The 19,159-nt window shown below is 38.4% G+C and overlaps 1 protein-coding gene across 5 annotated transcripts in view; it reads left to right on the forward strand.

The window, feature by feature from the left end:
- AIG1 (androgen induced 1) overlaps positions 1-19,159 on the forward strand; it is a 242,150-nt gene that overhangs the window by 36,478 nt on the left and 186,513 nt on the right. The window lies entirely within an intron of this gene.

A 19,159-nucleotide genomic window follows, 5' to 3' on the forward strand; every position in this document is an offset into this window, starting at 1 on the left:
AGACTGTGAGACAGCAGTAGAAGGAGGGGACAGTGTCGAATTCTGGAAATGATTTTGTTAAGGTAAAGCCAACAGGATTTGCCAATGAATGGCATTCAACAGGCTTGAAGCCTGTGTAACTCTAAAGTCAGATTCACCATCACTTCAGATGAGGAGGGCTGTAGAAGAAGCAGACTCACCGGGGACACAAGGAGTTCATTTTTGGACATGTTGAGTTTGAGTTGCCTGTTTGGCATTCATCTATAGATGACCAGTGGATAGCTGGAATTCAAGGGAGAGGTCCCAGCTAGAAATGGAAATGTGGGGGTCATTCCCAGAGAGACGGTATCCAGAGTGGGGAGACTGGATCAGACTTTTGCAGCTGGAAAGGACAAGAGGTCCAGTGACTGAGCCCCGGCGTACACAGGAGTTTGGAGGTGGATAACTTAAGAAGGAAAAAGCAAAGAGATGGAGGAGCGTCTAGTGTGAACGAAGAAAAGACCACCTTGCAGAGCACCCCATGTGAAAGCACATTACGTGCCAGCCATAACCTACCATAGAGATGATCCCTAGGCAACCGTTAGGCACTTTTGAGAAAATGCAGTAGATCGTGGTTTTTAGTGCAAGGTTTGACTGGGATATTTTTTATGAATAGCCTTTCCCTTGCTCACTGTGGTCATGGCTAAAAACATTTCTCTTAATGAAATGATGCTCTGATGTCCTCATGATCTGAAAGACTTAAGGAGTTTCTGTCAGGGTTGGGTTCAAGCCCAAGGGTGTCTGGTCCCTACTGGAGAGGGTTCCACATGGCTCCGTGTGGTAGGCTTCATGATGATATGCAGGCAGCGATGGTGGCCTCAGTCTCTACACCTGCTATGTAAAAACACTGGCTCAGAAAAGCACGAAATGAATTTAGGTGCACAAAGATGAAAATATTACTAAAATGGATATGTACATTATTTACAGTTTGCTTTCAACATTAAGGTAAGACATACTGTTGGATTTATGACATGGGCTAGGTTTTCTACATTGAAGACACCTTCCAGAAAATCGTTTGTCTCCTCAGGCTTTGTCACCTTGTGTGTGTAGAGAGCTTTTCCAAATGTCAGCTATATTCATTCAGTTGACAAAAATCAGTTTGTTTACTTATTTACTTATTTCGTGTTTTATTTATTTTTGAGAAAGAGGGGGGAGGGGTGGGGCAGAGAGAGAGGGAGACACAGAATCTGAAGCAGGCTCCAGGCTCTGAGCTGTCAGCACAGAGCCCGACACAGGGCTCGAACTCATGAACTGCGAGATCACGACCTGAATTGAAGTCAGACACTTAACTGACTGAGCCATCCAGGTGCCCCAACAGAAATTAGTTTAGTATCAGGAAGACATCATGCTACATGAAATGAGCCCATCACAGAAGGATAAATACTACTCAATTCACTTCTGTGAGGTACCTGAAATAAACTCATAGCAACAAAGACTGGATGAGTGGTTGCCCTGGACTGGGGAGAGGGAAATGAGGAGTTGCTAATCAGTGGGTATAAAGATTCATCTATGCAAGATAAATAAATTCTAGGGACCTGTTACAACATTGCACCTGTAGTTAACAATACAGTATGGTACACTCAAAAAATCTGTTCAAAGAGTACATCTTGGGGCACCCTAGGTGGCTCAGTTGGTTAAGCGTCCAACTTCGGCTCAGATTGTGATCTCATGGTTTGTGAGTTCAAGTCTTGCATTGGGCTCCGTGCCGACAGCTCAGAACCTGAAGCCTGCTTCAGATTCTGTGTCTCATTCTCTCTCTGCCCCTACCCCACTTGTGCTCTATTTCTGAAAAAGAAATAAATTTTAAAAAATTTTAATAGGGTACATCTCATGTTGAGTATTATTACCATAATAAAAATAAAAATGAATTTGAAAAGACATTTAATAGCAAAATCTCAAAACTTACCATTTATGTTGCTTTATGATTGATAGTGTTAATAAGTAACTGAACTGTGAGATCCTATGAAGAGCTTTTTGTTTTAAAGTTTACTTATTTATTGTGTGTGTGAGAGAGAGAGAATGAGGGAAGGGGTGGAGAGAGAGATGGTGAGAGAGAGAATTCTAAGCAGGCTCTGCACTATCAGCGTGGAACTCTGTGCAGGACTTGAACTCACGAACCATGAAGTCATGACCAGAACTGAAATCATGAGTCAGACGCTTAACCAACTAAGTCATCCAGGCACCTCTAAGATCCTATAAAGAGCTTTACGACAAAGAAGAACTTGAAAGACCTAAAAAACAAACAAAAACAAAACAAAAACATTATCAAAACTACTCCTATGTAGAGCTTCTGGAGAGTGTCCCAAACACAGACTTTTCATAGTACTTTGTGGTGATCACTTACCAACAAATTTCTAGGATCATGTCTGAGAACACAGCTACTAGAGGGGATCCTAGCTTTTTGCCCAGATATATTCAATTTAAATATTGAATATCATAAACTTTGCAACACAGATCTTTAAATTAGAGATTATTAAAGGCTAAGCAATTTGAAAGAATGTAATAATTTTCATAGGCTGCTGCCTTCTTGAGAGATATCCATCAAACGGGCAGTATTTGGGTGAGTGGAGCAAAATTCACTTCCAAGTAGGGGGTAATAAACACTAGTCCAAAAGTGCGCAGGAGGCGTGTCCTGATTGCAGTCCAAGCACACCGTGGAAGTGAGTGGAGCTGAAGTCCTGGGGCTTTCTCTATATCAAAAGACAGGATGAGCTTCCAAAACTGGGGAGCTCTCATTTAAGATAAAGAGAACAGGTATGTGTTTGCAGTGACTCCTGAACACTTTGGGCTTCGTTATCTAACTGGCGTATCCCTTCTTTATCCATCGGTTGGAATTCGGGGCTTCTGCCTGGTCAAAGAGCCTTGGACAGAGGCATCCGTCCCTATTTCTAAACCCAATTCAGTGTACTGATTGATGTGCGGCGCACAATCACAGCAGAGCAAAGAAAAATAATGTCACTGAAAGAAAGATTTTTCTGATTCTACATTTGGGGAGATTTCGTTCAGGATATTTTGAAACCACAAAAGAAAACTTGGGCTTTGAAATGTTGATGAAATATTCTGTCCTGGGCTCAGCATCAACCATGGATTTTTAAAAAAGTTAACAGGCAGATGTTAGCTAGACTGTATGTAAGCTTCCCCATGGACAGTCTGTAAATTTGACATAATTCATTGAATACCTTTAGATAATATTTTCAGTTCAACTCTTGTGTCCAATGTCAGTTACGCTAGAAAAGGTGGATAGATTAGCTCTTATTTGTCTGCATTTCTCTAGCATTTACCAGTTTGCAGCATCCACCTTCCACTGCATTCTGATCAAGAGAGTCATTAAAGTGAACACCTTGTATTATATTAAGAATGAAGTATCTGTATTTTTCAGAGTGAGCATTTTACAAGTTTATATTTGCTTTATATTGAATGTTTGTTTACCCTCCCCCATTCATGCATTGCGTCCTGACTCCCAGGGTGTTGGATGGTACCGGCAGGTGGGCCTTTGGGGAGGCAATGAAGTCATGAGGATGGAACCCTCATGAAAGAGAATCACCCTTATAAAAGAGGCTCCAGAGAGAGGTGAGGTGACAGTGGAAAGATGGCCATCTGAGAATGAGGTTCTCACCAGGGCCTTGACCTTGGACTTCCCACCCTCCGGAACTGTGAGAAATAAATTCTTGTAGTTTACAAGCCATGTACCATATGGCATTTCTGTCATAGCAGCCCAAACAGACTAAGTTACATAAAGCTTTTCCTCCAAAGATCGTCCTTTCTCTCCCCCACTTCTTCTTCCAACCCCCATCTTTCTCCGTTCCCTCATTACCTGCCAGCAACATTGCCATAAAAATGTCACTGTTAGCTATTTGGAGAAATTGTGAAAACCACTTGTTAAGAGCAATTTCACTGTGGTTATCAACTAAAACGTTATCACTGGCAAGCACCAGAAGTCTGCACTGTGCAAGTATGAACTCTCAGAGCCATAAATGAGCACTTGGTTTTCTACTGGTAAAACCATTTGGTAATTATGTCAAATAATATTATTGTTCATGAGTCTGATTTAAACAAAAAAGTAACTTCTCCGAAAAATCTTTGTTCAGAGTCTCTTAGAAACTTAAAAACATGCGGTGCCTGGTGGCTAGGTCAGTTAAGCATCTGACTTCAGCTCAGTCATGAGTTCGAGCCCCGCGTCGGGCTCTGTGCTGACAGCTCAGAGCCTGGAGCCTGCTTCTGATTCTGTGTCCCTCTCTCTCTGCCCCTCCCCTGCTCATGCTCTGGCTCTCTTTCTCCCTCAAAAATAAACATCAATCTGAAAATTTCCTGTTAGACCTATGAGTGCGAACATATGGTATCTGTCCTTCTCTGCCTGACTTATTTATATTTACTATTGAAGCTTGAAAAGATGTGAGTTCTTTGTGTGTAATCTTTCATTTATGCATGTGAGAGGGTTGTCTTTTTTTTAATGTTTTTACATTGTAGAACTTGTTTTGCTTGTTGGTGGTGTTTGCTTATTTAATACATTCCGTCAAGGACAGAAATTACATGCTGGTTTTTTTGGTTTGTTTGTTTTTTTGTTTCTTTCCCCTAGGAAGTGTGTCTTGGGTTTTTCCCTTATTATTTTCGTTACTTTTTTCTTCCTCTTCTTTTTTTGGTGGTGGGGGTCGTTATGTTTAAATGAAGTTGCTTTTACAACACCGAAGACTTAATCATCCATTTCCTATATAAAAGGTAGCTACTTTTTTGCATGGACCTCAAGTATATTGTAGTATAGAGGTGGAATTTAAGGAAAGGTATTAAGCAGGCTGAGTTTTAGCTTATGGGCAAGTAATAAATTGTATCATGTATCTTGAATGTATCATAGATAAGCTGCTATATAACCATCGCCACTTCAGATAGCTGTGAAATTAGGTGATTAACTAGTTGGTACATAACCTAATTCTGTATAAGTCTAATTACATGAAATAGACGTGGGGGTTTTGATTTTTTACTTTGCTTTTCTGTTTGGAGTGTAATTGTAACTACTGTAGTGTAAATGATGGAAAATAATTGCATATGTTAAAAAATAAATAAGTAAACAGAAAAAAAATACTCAAAAAAAATAAACATCAAAAATTTTTTTAAAAGTTAAAAAACAAGAAACTTAAAAACCACTTTCTTTTAAATTAGGACACCTAGAACAAGACAGTTCTCCATTAAGTTGTTTTTCCTAGCTATCTTAAAATTTAGTACAAATTTATACTTTCTCGTGTCTAAGAAAGAGCTGATTATTTTCATTTGTTATTCTAGTGAGGAAATTATCACTTGTTTTCAAAATTAACATACTTTATGAAGCACACAAAATATGCATTTTCTGAGTTCTTAGAGCTCTTCATATTATTTCTTCTTGAATTTATACTTTTTAATTTAATTTCATTTGACTCCTTGATATGTGGTATTGAATTAGCTTCTCTCAGGAGAAGTTTCTGGATGAATACTTTTTTTAGAGGGAATCTGTATTTTTATTGACACCTGTTGGAACTTCTCCAGAAGACTTTGGATTTTCCTGTTTTATTCCATCTGTAACAATCAGTTTTATCCCCTTGGTGGAGTATAAGTCAAATTTGTTTATCAAATTGATACATAGTTGTCATTTTTTTGTATTCTATCCATTTTGGTTATTGATGTTTCCATCTATTTATTAGCATTTAAACCCACTTTGTTTCTGAGAACAGACATGTGGCAAGGTCAGAAGAAAATGCATTACTTTAATGTAACTGAAAGGAAAATGTAGTTTGTATTTCTATTCATGCAAAAAGATAGTCAGCTACTATTCACTGTTTTATACATGTATTTTATATTGATATACTTCATTGATAGATTTCTAAAATGTCCCTGATTTTTTTTTTTTAGGATCAGTGTTTTTTTGTATTTTGACTCTAATTTCCTTTAACTTTGTTTTAGAGGGGGGTGCCATAATTTACAATAACATCATTAGTACATGAAATTCACTCCTCACAATATATTTTGTCCTCATCTCTTCTGATTTTTATCCCGTCCATCCTGGAGCTTGGTGCAACAGCCATCCCTGGGTCTCATTGTCACCGAGAACAGCCGGACCTCTCACTCTTTCTCAGTCCACAAACCACGGCCACCCATCTTCCATTTTGTTCCCTTGCACCAGACACGTGACCACCCTCACCCAGCAAAGGACTCACATTCTCTCTCTCTTGACTTGTTTTTCTCTGGCCAGTCTACACCTTGGGATCTTTCATTACTCATCTCCTGATGCCCTCACCGCCCTAATGTCTTGCTGGGCTTGCCTTGCAAACCCTCAAACCCACTAGGTCCCATTTGCATGCTCTGTAACTTAGGGCACCAGCACAACTGCAAACAAGTAACACGGCAGTGCACGGCAGTGGAAACGGAGCTCTGTCGGCACCTTTCTTACCGGAAGGTGCCCCTTCCCTGACACCTGCTAGCCATGCGTCCACCAGCTCCAGGTGGCAGTTCCCTGCCATCCTGTTTGGCTGTCTTTGCCCCTCTCATTAATTCGGTAATTGGCAAGTGGGTATTAATACCACATCCCACATGCCATGCCAATCTCAAGGGATGCAATATCAAATGAAAATCAAACCCTGCCCTCCTTGGCCCACCACAGAGTCAGGTATTTATAAAACAGCAATGCTTTTGATGATTTCATTATATTTGATGCAGGTGGTAAAGGAACCAAGGTGAAAGGTGACCTGAGCGATTCCCTGGGAAGAGGGGAGGGAGGTCTAACTCGGCTCTGAGTGGCTTCTATTATCATCGTCTTCTCTTTGCAGCTTTACTGCATGTGTATTTTTGCGCTACTATTGTGGATTTTTATTCAGTTCTTTTTGGACTTTAAGTAATAACGTAGGTTTTTCCGTCTTCTCCAGCTTACAATTATTGTTAGAAGTTATGCTTGAGCAATCCACCTATGTTGACACAGATTCCCCCAGGTAAATTATTTTCCCTGCTGTGTACTATTATTCTTTTAATACCTCTACTTAAGAGGTTGAGTTTGTGCACATTTGGGGTTTTTCGTTTTTGTTTTTGGTCACTACAAACAATTCTGAAATGAACAGGAAGATCATGACAATGATTGGGTTAAATTTCAACATATATATAAAATTTCATTTTGGCCATTCACTCCAGTCTTCTCTGTCTAACACAAGTATCACAAATTAGTAGCAAAATAGACCACCTTGAATGTTCTACCATATTTGAAATGTTAAGACAATATATTTATTGGTTTGCCTGATTTACTCTCTATGAAAGAAGACATAAAACAATTAAATGGCCTAATACCAGGAGATAAGACTCATCTTGCCAGTCTGAATAATTAAAAGCAAATGTTCTTCCCTGATTCTTCTGCATTTCACTAGAATAAATGAAACCATGTCCTCAGTGCTATTAAATACCATTGAAGTCGTGGTGAATTAAATGAGATATGTGTTGTTTCTTAGCTCCAGATTCACCCTGTAATACCTGCTCTTCCATAATGGACTGAACTTTCCAAGCATGTCTCCTCCACAGTGAGGATGCTGTGAAGTAGAGGGTGCTGAAGTGTTATTAACGGAGGACAGGGCATCACTGCTGGTTCTAGCTGCTGCCCCCCAATCAGCCACATCTAATATGGCTTCTCCCCAGCCACAAGCAGGGATGTGCAGGCCCTTGGTGACCATTTTCCTGCAGCCCTCCCAAGGAGGGCACCACATGCTCCAGGCCTCCTGCCCCCAGTGACTGCTTAGCTCCCTCTGTGCACCTGCACATCTGCCGAGGCTCATCTGCACCTTGGAAGGCTGCTTTGCCTCGCCCAGTGACAGTGGACCAGATCTTGCCCCAGCAACCCGAGAGCTTTTCCACCAACCAGCAGGCGGCAAACACACCTCCTGCAGTGAGGTCTGAAGCCCATCCTTGGGAAGGAGGGCCTCTTCCCAGTTCTTCTTTCTTTCAATAACATCTCTGAGACACAGAGTACCTTTTAGAGTTCTTATTACATCTTACAGTAAGTCTCCTATGATAGCTCAAATATCCTTTATATTAAACTTCTGCGATTTAAAAAAATTTTTTATGTTTATTGTTTTATTATTGAGACAGAAACAGAGTATGAGTGGGAGATAGGCAGAGAGAGAGGGAGATACAGAATCTGAAGCAGGCTCCAGACTCAGGTCAGCACAGAGTGCAATGGCAGGCTCAAACCCACAGACTGTGAGGTCACGACCTGAGCCAAAGACGGATGCTCAACCAACTGAGCCACCCAGGCGCCCCTAAACTTCTGCGATTTAAAAAAAAAATGAATGAATTCAATTCTAAAACCTAACATAAATTTACAGTTTTAGTTTTCACAGAGCCCGATGTGGGGTTGGATTTCATGAACCATGAGATCATGACCTGCGCCAATCTCTAGAGTCCAATGCTCACCTGACTGAGCCATCCAGGTGCCCCAAGAATAGTTTGTCTTACACTCTTTAGACTTTGTACCAGTAAACTTCAAAATGATATATTAAGCCAGTGAATAGGGTAGAACAATGGCCAATTTGAGCAAATACTGGGAGGAGTGAGATCTTTAAACCACTCAGAAACTTTTGTCTGGAAGATCTGTTTCTAAAAACAGAAATCAGTATCTAGAAACAGGAACCACCTTCATAAGTATGTTAACCATTCAGTTCCCTTCCAAGTAGTTACAGATGACTGCGTAGACTTTGCCTTTCTGTAGATTCAATGTTAGATCAAAATCAATAGATCAATAAATATTTAAAATAGAGACTTCTCAGGACAGGGGACATGTTTTTCTAATTGGTTTTATTAACACAATTTCCCCTGTATGTATATATGTTCTAAATATATGTCATTCATTTTATTATATACAGATTGTGCACAGGTTATATATGGAGATCTGATTCTGTATCATCTAATCAATTAAGATTGGATTTGATCCTTTTTTAATTTTTTTTTACATTTATTTATTTTTGAGAAACAGAGAGAGACAGAGGGTGATCAGAGGCAGAGAGAGAAAGAGACACAGAATCTGAAGCAGGCTCCAGGCTCTGGGCTGGCAATCAACATAGAGCCCGATGCAGGGCTCGAACCCATGAACCATGAGATCATGACCTGAGCCGAAGATGGATGCTCAACCAACTGAGCCACCCAGATGCCCCCTGATTTGATCTTAATTCAGGTCAAGGCCCTTTCTAATTTACGCTTTCAAATTTATCTAGTTCTTTAGTGATTATGTCTGGCACTTAAATCATCTTCTGCTGAAATGAGTTAGTGGGATGCAATACATTTTACAATGCTAGAAAGTTCAATGCTCTACTGAACAGATTTGTGTTAAGATGCACCATTTTTTAAATAATTGTTCATTGCTCTTCTTGAGCTGAAATCTGGTTATCATGTAGTTAGCAAATGTGAATTCCACCAAGTTATAGGTTAAAGCACATTCCCATTTGCAGTGAAACGAACGTTTGATAGTCTGCGTTTCTGCGTTACTAGTTCACTAAGAGCTTTGTACACAGTAATCAATAAATATTTGTTGATAAATCAATGGTGTGTTTAATTCAGTATTCAAAAGGGATTCATGCTAATATTAATAGTTTAAAAAATCTTTAAGCCTACAGAAGTTTTGTGTTGTTCCCAGTGTCAGTGAAGCACAATAAGAACCCTGAGGGCAGTTTTCTGTCATTATTTGCCGATTTCGAATAGAGTCTCTGGAAGGGTCCCTGCTGTACTTTTAACGGGTTGTTGCTGGAACATGGTTTGATTGTACCCGTTACTTTATGAAGCATATCCTTATTATATATTGAAAGCAATTATATGATATTGTAATGAATTTTGTTGACAAGCTTTCCTTTCCGAAGCTGCTTATCTGAGTGCATTATTTCTGACTGAAAAACTTATTTTTCTTTCTTTCTGTCTGAATGGATTGCTTGCTGGTGGTGACTTATGGCCTACTCCATCGATTCTCACTAATGAGATAGAGCAGTGTGAGGTAAATGTCTGTGTACACGGGCATGGATCCTAAATCACATTCTAAAACCACAGGATGGATGATGCAGTGAGTCCATCTCCTCAGAAATGTTTGTGGTGAAGATTCCTTGAAAAAGCTTGGGCTTACAGCACATCACTTAAATGGCAGACCTAGACAAATAGCCTTTCAGTCACCAGAGTGCAAGAGTCATACTGGGCAGTTCAGGGCAACAGAGGAAAATTCACCAGCCAGTGCGTCTGATGGATAATCTCAGTGGATGAGGGAGGCAGAGAGAGCCTGTGGGAGTTTTAAATGCATCGCTTTCTCCACAGCGTAGCATCCAAATGTGTAACTGAGTGCGGCCTCCTCCATGTAGCCGATGGACTCGCAGGGCGATAGGTACTCAGATGACTCAGGTGAGGAAGACAGTGGAAACAAATGAAAAGGAGATCCTTGCGGAATTCACTCATCTCTTTTCATAGTGAGTCACAGCCTCCTGGTGCTGAAATACGTTTAGCATTCCCTCTTCACCTTAACAACAAGAAGACGAAATCATGCACTATTAAAAAGTAAGATATTGGGACACCTGGATGACTCAGTTGGTTGAGTGTCGGACTCTTGATTTTGGCTCAGGTCGTGAACTTGTGGTCTTGGGATGGAGCCCCCCATCAGGCTTCATGCTGGGTGTGGAACCTGCTGGAGGTCTCTCTCTCTCTCTGTCTCTCTCTCTCTGTCTGTCTCTCTCTCTCTTTTTCTCTCTCCCCTCTCTGTCCCTCTCCCATGCACATCCTCCCTCAAAAACAAACCATAAAAAGTAAATAAAAAGCAGGATATTGCCATGAATTTTTCTTCTTTTTCTAAATCTCTCTTTAATTAATGCTCTCATCCTCACACACAGGACTCCTCCAGACCATCCCTTATGACACCTCTAAATCTTACTGCCTTCTTTCCATCTGTTCTTTCTGGTTTTCTTTCATTCCATGATTCACATCACTCCAGTGTCTGTTGCTACCCCTCAGATTTCTGTTGTCTTATTTCTTCTGTAGACCATGTCTAAATTAACCCTAACATAAGGCTTATTTTAAAAAACATTATTGTGTTATTTATATAAATCTTATGAAAATACAGTATAATCAAAATGTGGTACACGACACATATATGTCATTAGAGATCTTACTCCCAATGTTTAAGATAGTCATTCTGTGGTCTTTTAAAATTCATATAAATAGTGATTTGCATTTCTTACTTAAATCCTGTTTTTCCTCCCTTGGTGCATTTATTTGTTTTTTTACCTGAGGTTGGCCTGTAAAAATTAGCAACTCATTATAGTAATGAAATAACTTGATAAGGAGACTAAAGCTTTGGTATAATTACATATAATTGAGGACGTTGAAGATGATCTAACGAAATGAAATAAAACATATTCTGGATAAACCATATCGAGTATGTTTGGGAGTAAATGGCAGAAGTCTAACAAATTTGCCCTATGCTAGAAACAGAATTGCAATAGTTTAGTGCATTCCAGAGAAAAAAAGAAAATAATATTAAGTTAATTTAACAAAAACCACTCCTGGGTAAGAAAAGATAAGAATATGAATGGAATTTCCATACTTGTGGAAATGAATCCTGAACCTAAAATGACTCAGTAAATAATCTATTATTTCCTGACAGGGAGAGTTGAGGGGGTGGAGAGAAGATGTAGAAGGAATTATTCAACAGTAGAGAATATTCTAGAGGAACAAATACTAGAGTGAGTTCAAAATATCCTGGGCTTTTTTTTTTTTCATTCTGATAAATCTCTATTTATATTTCTTGGAGAGATTTGGTACATTTGACCACTTCATTTCTACACATGATACAAAATAATAAGAGCAGCCAGCCTGCTAAGAACTCAAAGCCAGATGGTATATATGTGTGTCATGCTGAGTTGATGGTTTGGAAATGCCAACCCTGCAGAATGGCTGGAGCCAAATAATGCTTCAAGGTAATCGTAATCCTACTTAAAATTCACTTGTGCATCTCCATTCGACTTTCACATTCCTAAGTTAATTTAATGAGTTTTAAGTTGCAACAGACAATATGATACACATAGGCAATAGAGTAAAATGTCTCTCATGTGATTTGTTGGCTGTCAGCTCCAATCAAATTCTAATAAAGGAGCTAAAGTGTTAGTTTAATGGTATTGTCTGACTGCTTCTTAAATAAGCAAATAACCCAAAGTCAGCCCATGCTTCTCCCTAGGGACCAGTGGATTGTCCTATCATCTTTAGGAATTATCTTTTTAAAAGTAGCCAGTGTGAGTTAAAAACAAAACAAAACTAACAAAACCCCACAATTTCCTTTCTGTCTCCTGATGTTTGGAAATGAGGAGAGAATTGTTTTGTGGTACCTCTTTTCTGTGACCGCCACATGCTTGCTTTGGGGAAGTTTTCCATAGCAGTTGAGGTGAGGCAGGTGGCATGCTGTGATCACAAGGTGGGGAGAGCGCATGGCAAGGTCCCCCGACAGTGACAGAATAGCTACCAGGTATTAGGGGACTACAGTGTTAGATGACACCACTGGAGAAGAAGATGAATTGACTATAGCAGGGTATAGGGTATAAAACTTCATAATACCATTGACCTTATGAGTTTGACGAACTTTTGTCTTATTTTCACATGTATATTTGCAGAATTGCTTTTGTTTTCTCCTGTAGAATATGAGCTTCTGTTTCTCCCCTTCCGTTTTTTTTTTTTTTTTTTGCTTTTTTAAGGTTTCCCCTTTCCTTGTAAAGCTTCATAAAAGCAGCTATTTCTCAAGAATCCATGAGGTGTTTATTATTAAAAATATTATTAGACAGTAATTGAGTAATTTAGTCCCATATTAAATCAGCTTTTGCTTTTGTAGATATTATTCTTTCTTAATGAATTGAGCCTTTTATCATTATCAAATGTTTCTCTTTATTTTTGGTAACATTGTTTATCTTGAAAATTACCCTTTTGTTTTAAGTGTATTTATCTATTTTGAGAGAGAGTGTGTGTGCGCATGTGAGCAGGGGAGGGCCAGAAGAGAGGGAGAGAGAGAATCCCAAGCAGGCTCCATGCTGTGAGTGTGGACCCTGACTCAGGGCTCGATCCCACAAACCATGAGTTCGTGACCTGAGCCGAAATCAAGAGTCTGATGTTTATCCAACCAACTGAGCCACCCAGGTGCTTAAAAAACCTACTTTTTAATATTAATATAGCTATTCCAACTTTCTTACAGTTAGTGTTTGCATCCATTTTCTTTTAACAAATCTATATTTATATACCTATAGTGCTTTTTGTTTGTGCTTTAAATGCAGTCTGTCAATCTCTGATATTAATTGGGAAAGTTTAAACCATTTGTATTTAATGTAATTATAGGCATTATTGGGTTGAAGTCTGAGATCTTACTGTATTTTTTTTTCTGTCTCATCTATTCTTTGTTCCCTTTTCCCGATTTTTTACTTCTTTTGGATTACCCCAATGTACTGTTAGTGTTCCGTTTTATTTCTATGCTTATTAGCTGTGATGGACAGAATTTCTAAGTTGGCCCCCAAAGATCCTCCACTCTAACCCTGAGAACCCATTGAATTAATGACCTAGAACTTCTCTGATTGCATGATGATGTATGGCACAGTTGACCTTAAGAAGGGGAAATTATTCATGTGGGCTTAACCTTATCACATGAGCCCTTAAAGGCAGAAAGTTTTTTCAGACTGACAACAGAAGACAAAAGCAGAGGGGAGAGTCAGAAAGATCAAGCACAAGAAGAATCGGATATTCTGTTGCTGGACTTGAAGATTGGGGGGACAAGGGTTGGGGGGAAGCAGGTACAAGGATTGGAGAGCAGATTCCAGGAGCTACGAGTGACTGGCCAACAGATAACAAGGAAGCATGAACCTCAGTCTTACAGTCAAAAGAGACTGGATTCTACCAACAACCAGAATGATCTTGAAGCTCCTTTCTTTGAGCCTCCAGGTAAGAATGCTGCTTGGCCAGGACCTTGATTTTGATGGCCTAGAAGCCAGACTAACCCACTTGGACTTCTGACCTACAGAATGTGAACAAATAAATTGGTGTTGTTTTAAGCTGCTAAATTTGTGGTAATTTGTTATGTAGTACAGACCACTAATGCATTAGCTGAAGATCTCCACTGTACTGTCTTAATGGTTCCTCTAGGGTTTACGGTATACATCTTTAACCTATCACCGGCTGCCACCAGATAATATTATGCGCTTCATATATAACTAAAAACGTAAAACCTACACCTTCCATTTCTTCTCTCCCTTTGTGCTCTGTCATGATTTCATTTCTAAATATGTTTAAATTCTCACAATATGTTCTCATATTTCTGTGCTAATCATTTATCTTTTAAAAATAAAAAAATTAAAAGATAAGTCTTTTATATTTATCCACATATTTATAATTTTTAGCAATTGTCATTGATTGCTTTGTGTAGGTTTGAAGTTATATCTGGTATCATGTTTCCCATTTCTTTCCCATTTCTTGTAGTGAAAGGCTAGTGATGATAAATTCTCTCAGCTTCTGTTTGTCTGAAAAAGTCTTTCACTGTTGGGAGTTTTTCCTCCTAGTAGGACTTTAAGGTGTCATTCCCCTGTTTTCTGGCTTGTGTTGTTTTACATGAGAAGACTGAGATTTCTTACCTTTATTTTTCTGTACGTGGAGTCTTTTTCACACATTTTTCAGCATTTGATTACACTGTATCTTGATGTGGTTTTCTTTGTTTACACTCCATTTGTTTCACTTCTTGGATCTGTAGGTTTATAGTTTTCATGAAAACTTCATGAAACTTTGGAAGAACTCCAACCATTGTTTCTTCTAATACTTTTTCTTTTTTTTTTTTCTAACACTTTTTCTACATGCCCCCCTTTCCTGCCCCTTTAGGGCTCCAATACACATATGTTAGACTGTTTCATATTTTCTCACAGTTCACTGATATTGTTGATTTTTTAAATCTTTTTCTTTCTCTGATTCATTTTGAATAGTTTGCATTTTTAAATATTCAATTTTTAAGTCTTTCTTCTGCAGTGTCTAGTTGCCTATTTTTTCCACCCAGTGACTTTTTAAAATAGATTTTTTTATGAACATAATTTATTGTCACATTGGCTTACATACAACACCCAGTGCTCATCCCAACAAGTGCCCTCCTCAGTGCCCATCACCCATTTTCCCCCTCTCCCTCACCCTCCCCATACACCCTTAGTTTGTTTTCTGTATTTCATAGTCTCTTGTGGTGTGCCTCCCTTCCTCTCTATTTGTATATACTTTTTTCCCCATTCTCTTCCCCCATGGTCTTCTGTTCAGTTTCTCAAGATCCACATATGAGTGAAAACATGTGATATCTGCTCATCTCTGACTGACTTATTTCACTGAGCATAATATCCTCCAGTTCCATCCACGTTGCTGCAAATAGCATGATTTCATTCTTTCTCATTGCCAGGTAGTATTCCATTGTATAGATAAACCACATCTTCTTTATCAGTTCATCAGTTGATGGACATTTAGGCTCTTTCCATAATTTGGCTATTGTTGAAAGCTCTGCTATAAACCTTGGGCAACATGTGCCTTTATGTATCAGCCCTCCTGTATCCCTTGGGTAAATTCCTAGTAGTGCTATTGCTGAATCACAAGGTAGCTCTATTTTTTAATTTTTTGAGGAACCTCCACATACATCTAGTTTTCCAGAGCGGCTGCACCAGTTTGCATTCCCACCAACAGTGCAAGAGGGAGCCCATTTCTCCACATCCTGACCGGCATCTGTAGCTTCCTGATTTGTTCATTTTAGCCACTCTGACTGGTGTGAGGGGGCTTTGATTTATATTTTCCTGATGATAAGTGACTTCACCCAGTGACTTTTAAGTTTCAGGCAATGCCTTTAATTTTTAAATGTTCAGTGTGGTTCTTTTTAATGTCTTTTTTTTTTTTTTTTGGCCCAATGTTTTCATTTAACTTCTTGAACTTATGTCCCTGTCTTCTAATTCCAGTATTTCTGTCATTTCTATACCTGTTTTTTTTTAATGTTTGTTTTTTTATTTTGAGAGAGCATGAGCAGGGGAGGAGTAGAGAGAAAGGGAGAGAAAGAATCCCAACCAGGCTCCACATTGTCAGTGCAGAACCTGATGCAGGGCTTGAACTTACAAACCGTGAGATCATGACTTGAGCCAAAATTGAGTTGGGTACTTAACCCACTAAGCCACCCAACAATCCCATATATCTGTTTTTATTTCATTAGTTTCCTCTTGATTAAGGAATATATTTTATTTTATTTATTTTTTTTTTTTACTTCTTGGAAAAGTCCAGTGAATTTTGATTGGATGTTGATAGTGTAATTTTGGACATTGTTGAATGTCTGGATTTTATTATATTCCTTTAAAAATTGTAGAATTTCGTTTTTGCAGGTATTTAAGTTGCTTGTAGATAGGCTTGCATTTTTCTCTAATGCTTGTTTTTAAGTACTGTTGGCATGGATATAAACTAGCCTTTATTCCAAGGCTATTTTAGCATCACAAATTAGGTAATAAACTTCTTAGGTCTCTACTGAATTCTTATTGTAGTCAATAAGGCCCCTCTGGTCAGAACTTGAATACCTCTCCATTCTGAGTGAGATCTAAAAATTGTTTAACCTACAGCTTGTGGTAGGTAGAATAATAAAATGACTCTCAGTAATTTTCACCATTGTATCATCTCCTTCCATGGGGTTTTGGAAGATCCCGTGGATACAATGAATCCTATGATCACATTACTTTATGTGGTACAAGGAGAATTATTCAAGATGAGCCTGACCTCATCAGGTGAGCCATTTTTTAAAAAATGAGAGATTTCTTTGGCTAATTGCAGAGGAAAAAATTCAGTGTATGAAAAATCTGATTTATATATATAGTCCAAATGTCTAGCTGCTTATGGTGGGAAGGCAACTCTGGCAGTAGTTACTTAATCATGGAATTTTAAATTCACTTAATTCACTTAATTTTGGAGGTTTTAGTAAATCCTGCTATTACCAGCCAATTTTTAAAACTAAAGGAAACTGAGTTAGGAGGAAAACAATTGGAAGAGACTCATCAACTATATCCCCAAAATATGAAAACTATTCTTTTTTTACCTTTTATTTTTAAGTTCTTTGGAAATATTTCATAATAATGAAGTACATAGGGAACAATATAAGAAAATTCTATATACCCAATTAATCAACTTAAGAAATGAAATATTATTGATAGAGTTGAGGCCCTGTGTCCTCCCCCGGGCTTATCTTCCTTGGAGAGGTACCTGAATTCCATGCTATTAACTCCCTACATTTCTTCATATTTTACTTTATATACATGCATCCTTAAAATTATCTGCACTCTTTTGAAATTTATTTTATTGCTGTCAAAATGCAGCATTTTCTTCATTTCATTTTTTTTGTTTAACGTTTTGTTGTCAGAATGAAAAATTGATATGTACTTAGAACTCCACTATATGAAGATAGCACAGTTTCTTTATCCAGTAATAATTGAGACATTTATATAACTTTTTGGAAGCAATGAATGCAGAAGTTAACCTTCATGTGCATGTGACTAGAGCACATGTTTGAGAGCTTTGGTCGCAAGCACCATCTGTAGTGAAGTCACTGGATAATAGAGGATGCACATCTATAAATCACTAGACATTGGCAAATATTCTTCAGAGTGGTTGTCCCAATTTGATTCCTACCATAGGGTTTCCAGTTGTTCTACATCCTTATAACCAGTGGTATTGCCAGAATTAAATTGTGAGTAATTATATGGTTGAGAAATGCTATCTCACTGTGCTCTACATTTGTATTTCCCTGGTAATTGGTCAGGTAGGGCCCCTTTCAATATGTTTATTGGCCAACTTGGTATGGAGATTTTTATTCCCCAGCCTGGCCACTCCAGTTTCTCAAAACCCCTTAGGGTTGACATAAAGATCAAACATCTAAAATGATAAGATATGGTATGGAAAGTTTTCCTAAGTGTGAAGTTATTCCCTGAGTCATTGAAATTATTTCTGGCCATCACAACATGATTCTTGCCAATATGCTCAGTTATGGCCGTCTCAGCTTCTCCCCCTCTCCTTTTTCTTATTGTAGAAAGAGTAACAATAAACCTTAAGTCATTGAAGCTAAAAGGCAGGCTAAGTTATGAGAAGGAATAGAACTTTAGCTAACATTGGCAAATGATAGCAGGATTTGGTGAACTTGGAAGAACATGGTGATTGTGTTATATGTAAAAATACTGCAGGATTTTTGTTTATTTGACTAAGACCAGCAATGGATTCTTCATTATTGTTAATTTTCAAAATGGCTTAGGTAAGAATTTGAACAGAGTGATTGACAATCTTGAATGTGACAGTGCTAAACGGAACCTGGTAATTTGGAGGGTCCTTCTTCCCTTTGTTCTGTGCCTCAGTGAAGAACTCATCTACAAAGCTTTCACAGATCCTTTCCACTGCCAACATCGAAATTTACCAAAAACTTTTTGTTTTCTAAAGAGGTAGTGAGTAAAATTGTATCTTTTGCAAATGTATCATCAGTAAATTATTTCTGGTGGGAGACACCAGAAAACTTACCCCGATTCTACTCTTGGTATTAAATGGGTTTGACTTTGAGCCCAGGGAATATATTTTCTGCCCTTTCCATAATTTGAATTATCATTTGCCAAGCTATATTACAGTATGTTTCCTGCCTTCACCCACAGCTCTGGATCATTGATACTTTTGCTCCCACTTTAGGAATTTCACAAATTACTGAATTGTGTATTTCATTGTCCTTCCCTGCAATACTCCAAGTTATATGTAACTGATGTAAGTGGTTTAATTTGTAATTGATTTGGGAATGTACATCTGAAAGCTTTTTTGGAGGGAATATGGTGTGGGTATCTATGTTTGTATTACTTTGGAAAGATTTTATTTTATAATAACAGAAAACCTGAGGAGGTCATATCATTCAGGTTTGGCAACAGAAAATCATTCTGTACCAGTTTTGATTATTTGATGATTAGCAACCACCTTTGATTTCTCGGTGACTCAAAGACTAGAAGCTTTCTACCACTTTCCTTTGGTGGAAAACTTTCTAAATCTAGGAAATTAGAGCATTGGAAACTTCCTTCACATTCAGACAGAATTCATTTATTATTCAGGCTACCTTGATTCTTTACTATGC

Source organism: Suricata suricatta, chromosome 7 (genome assembly GCF_006229205.1).
Source record: "Suricata suricatta isolate VVHF042 chromosome 7, meerkat_22Aug2017_6uvM2_HiC, whole genome shotgun sequence".
NCBI classification, from domain to species: domain Eukaryota; kingdom Metazoa; phylum Chordata; class Mammalia; order Carnivora; family Herpestidae; genus Suricata; species Suricata suricatta.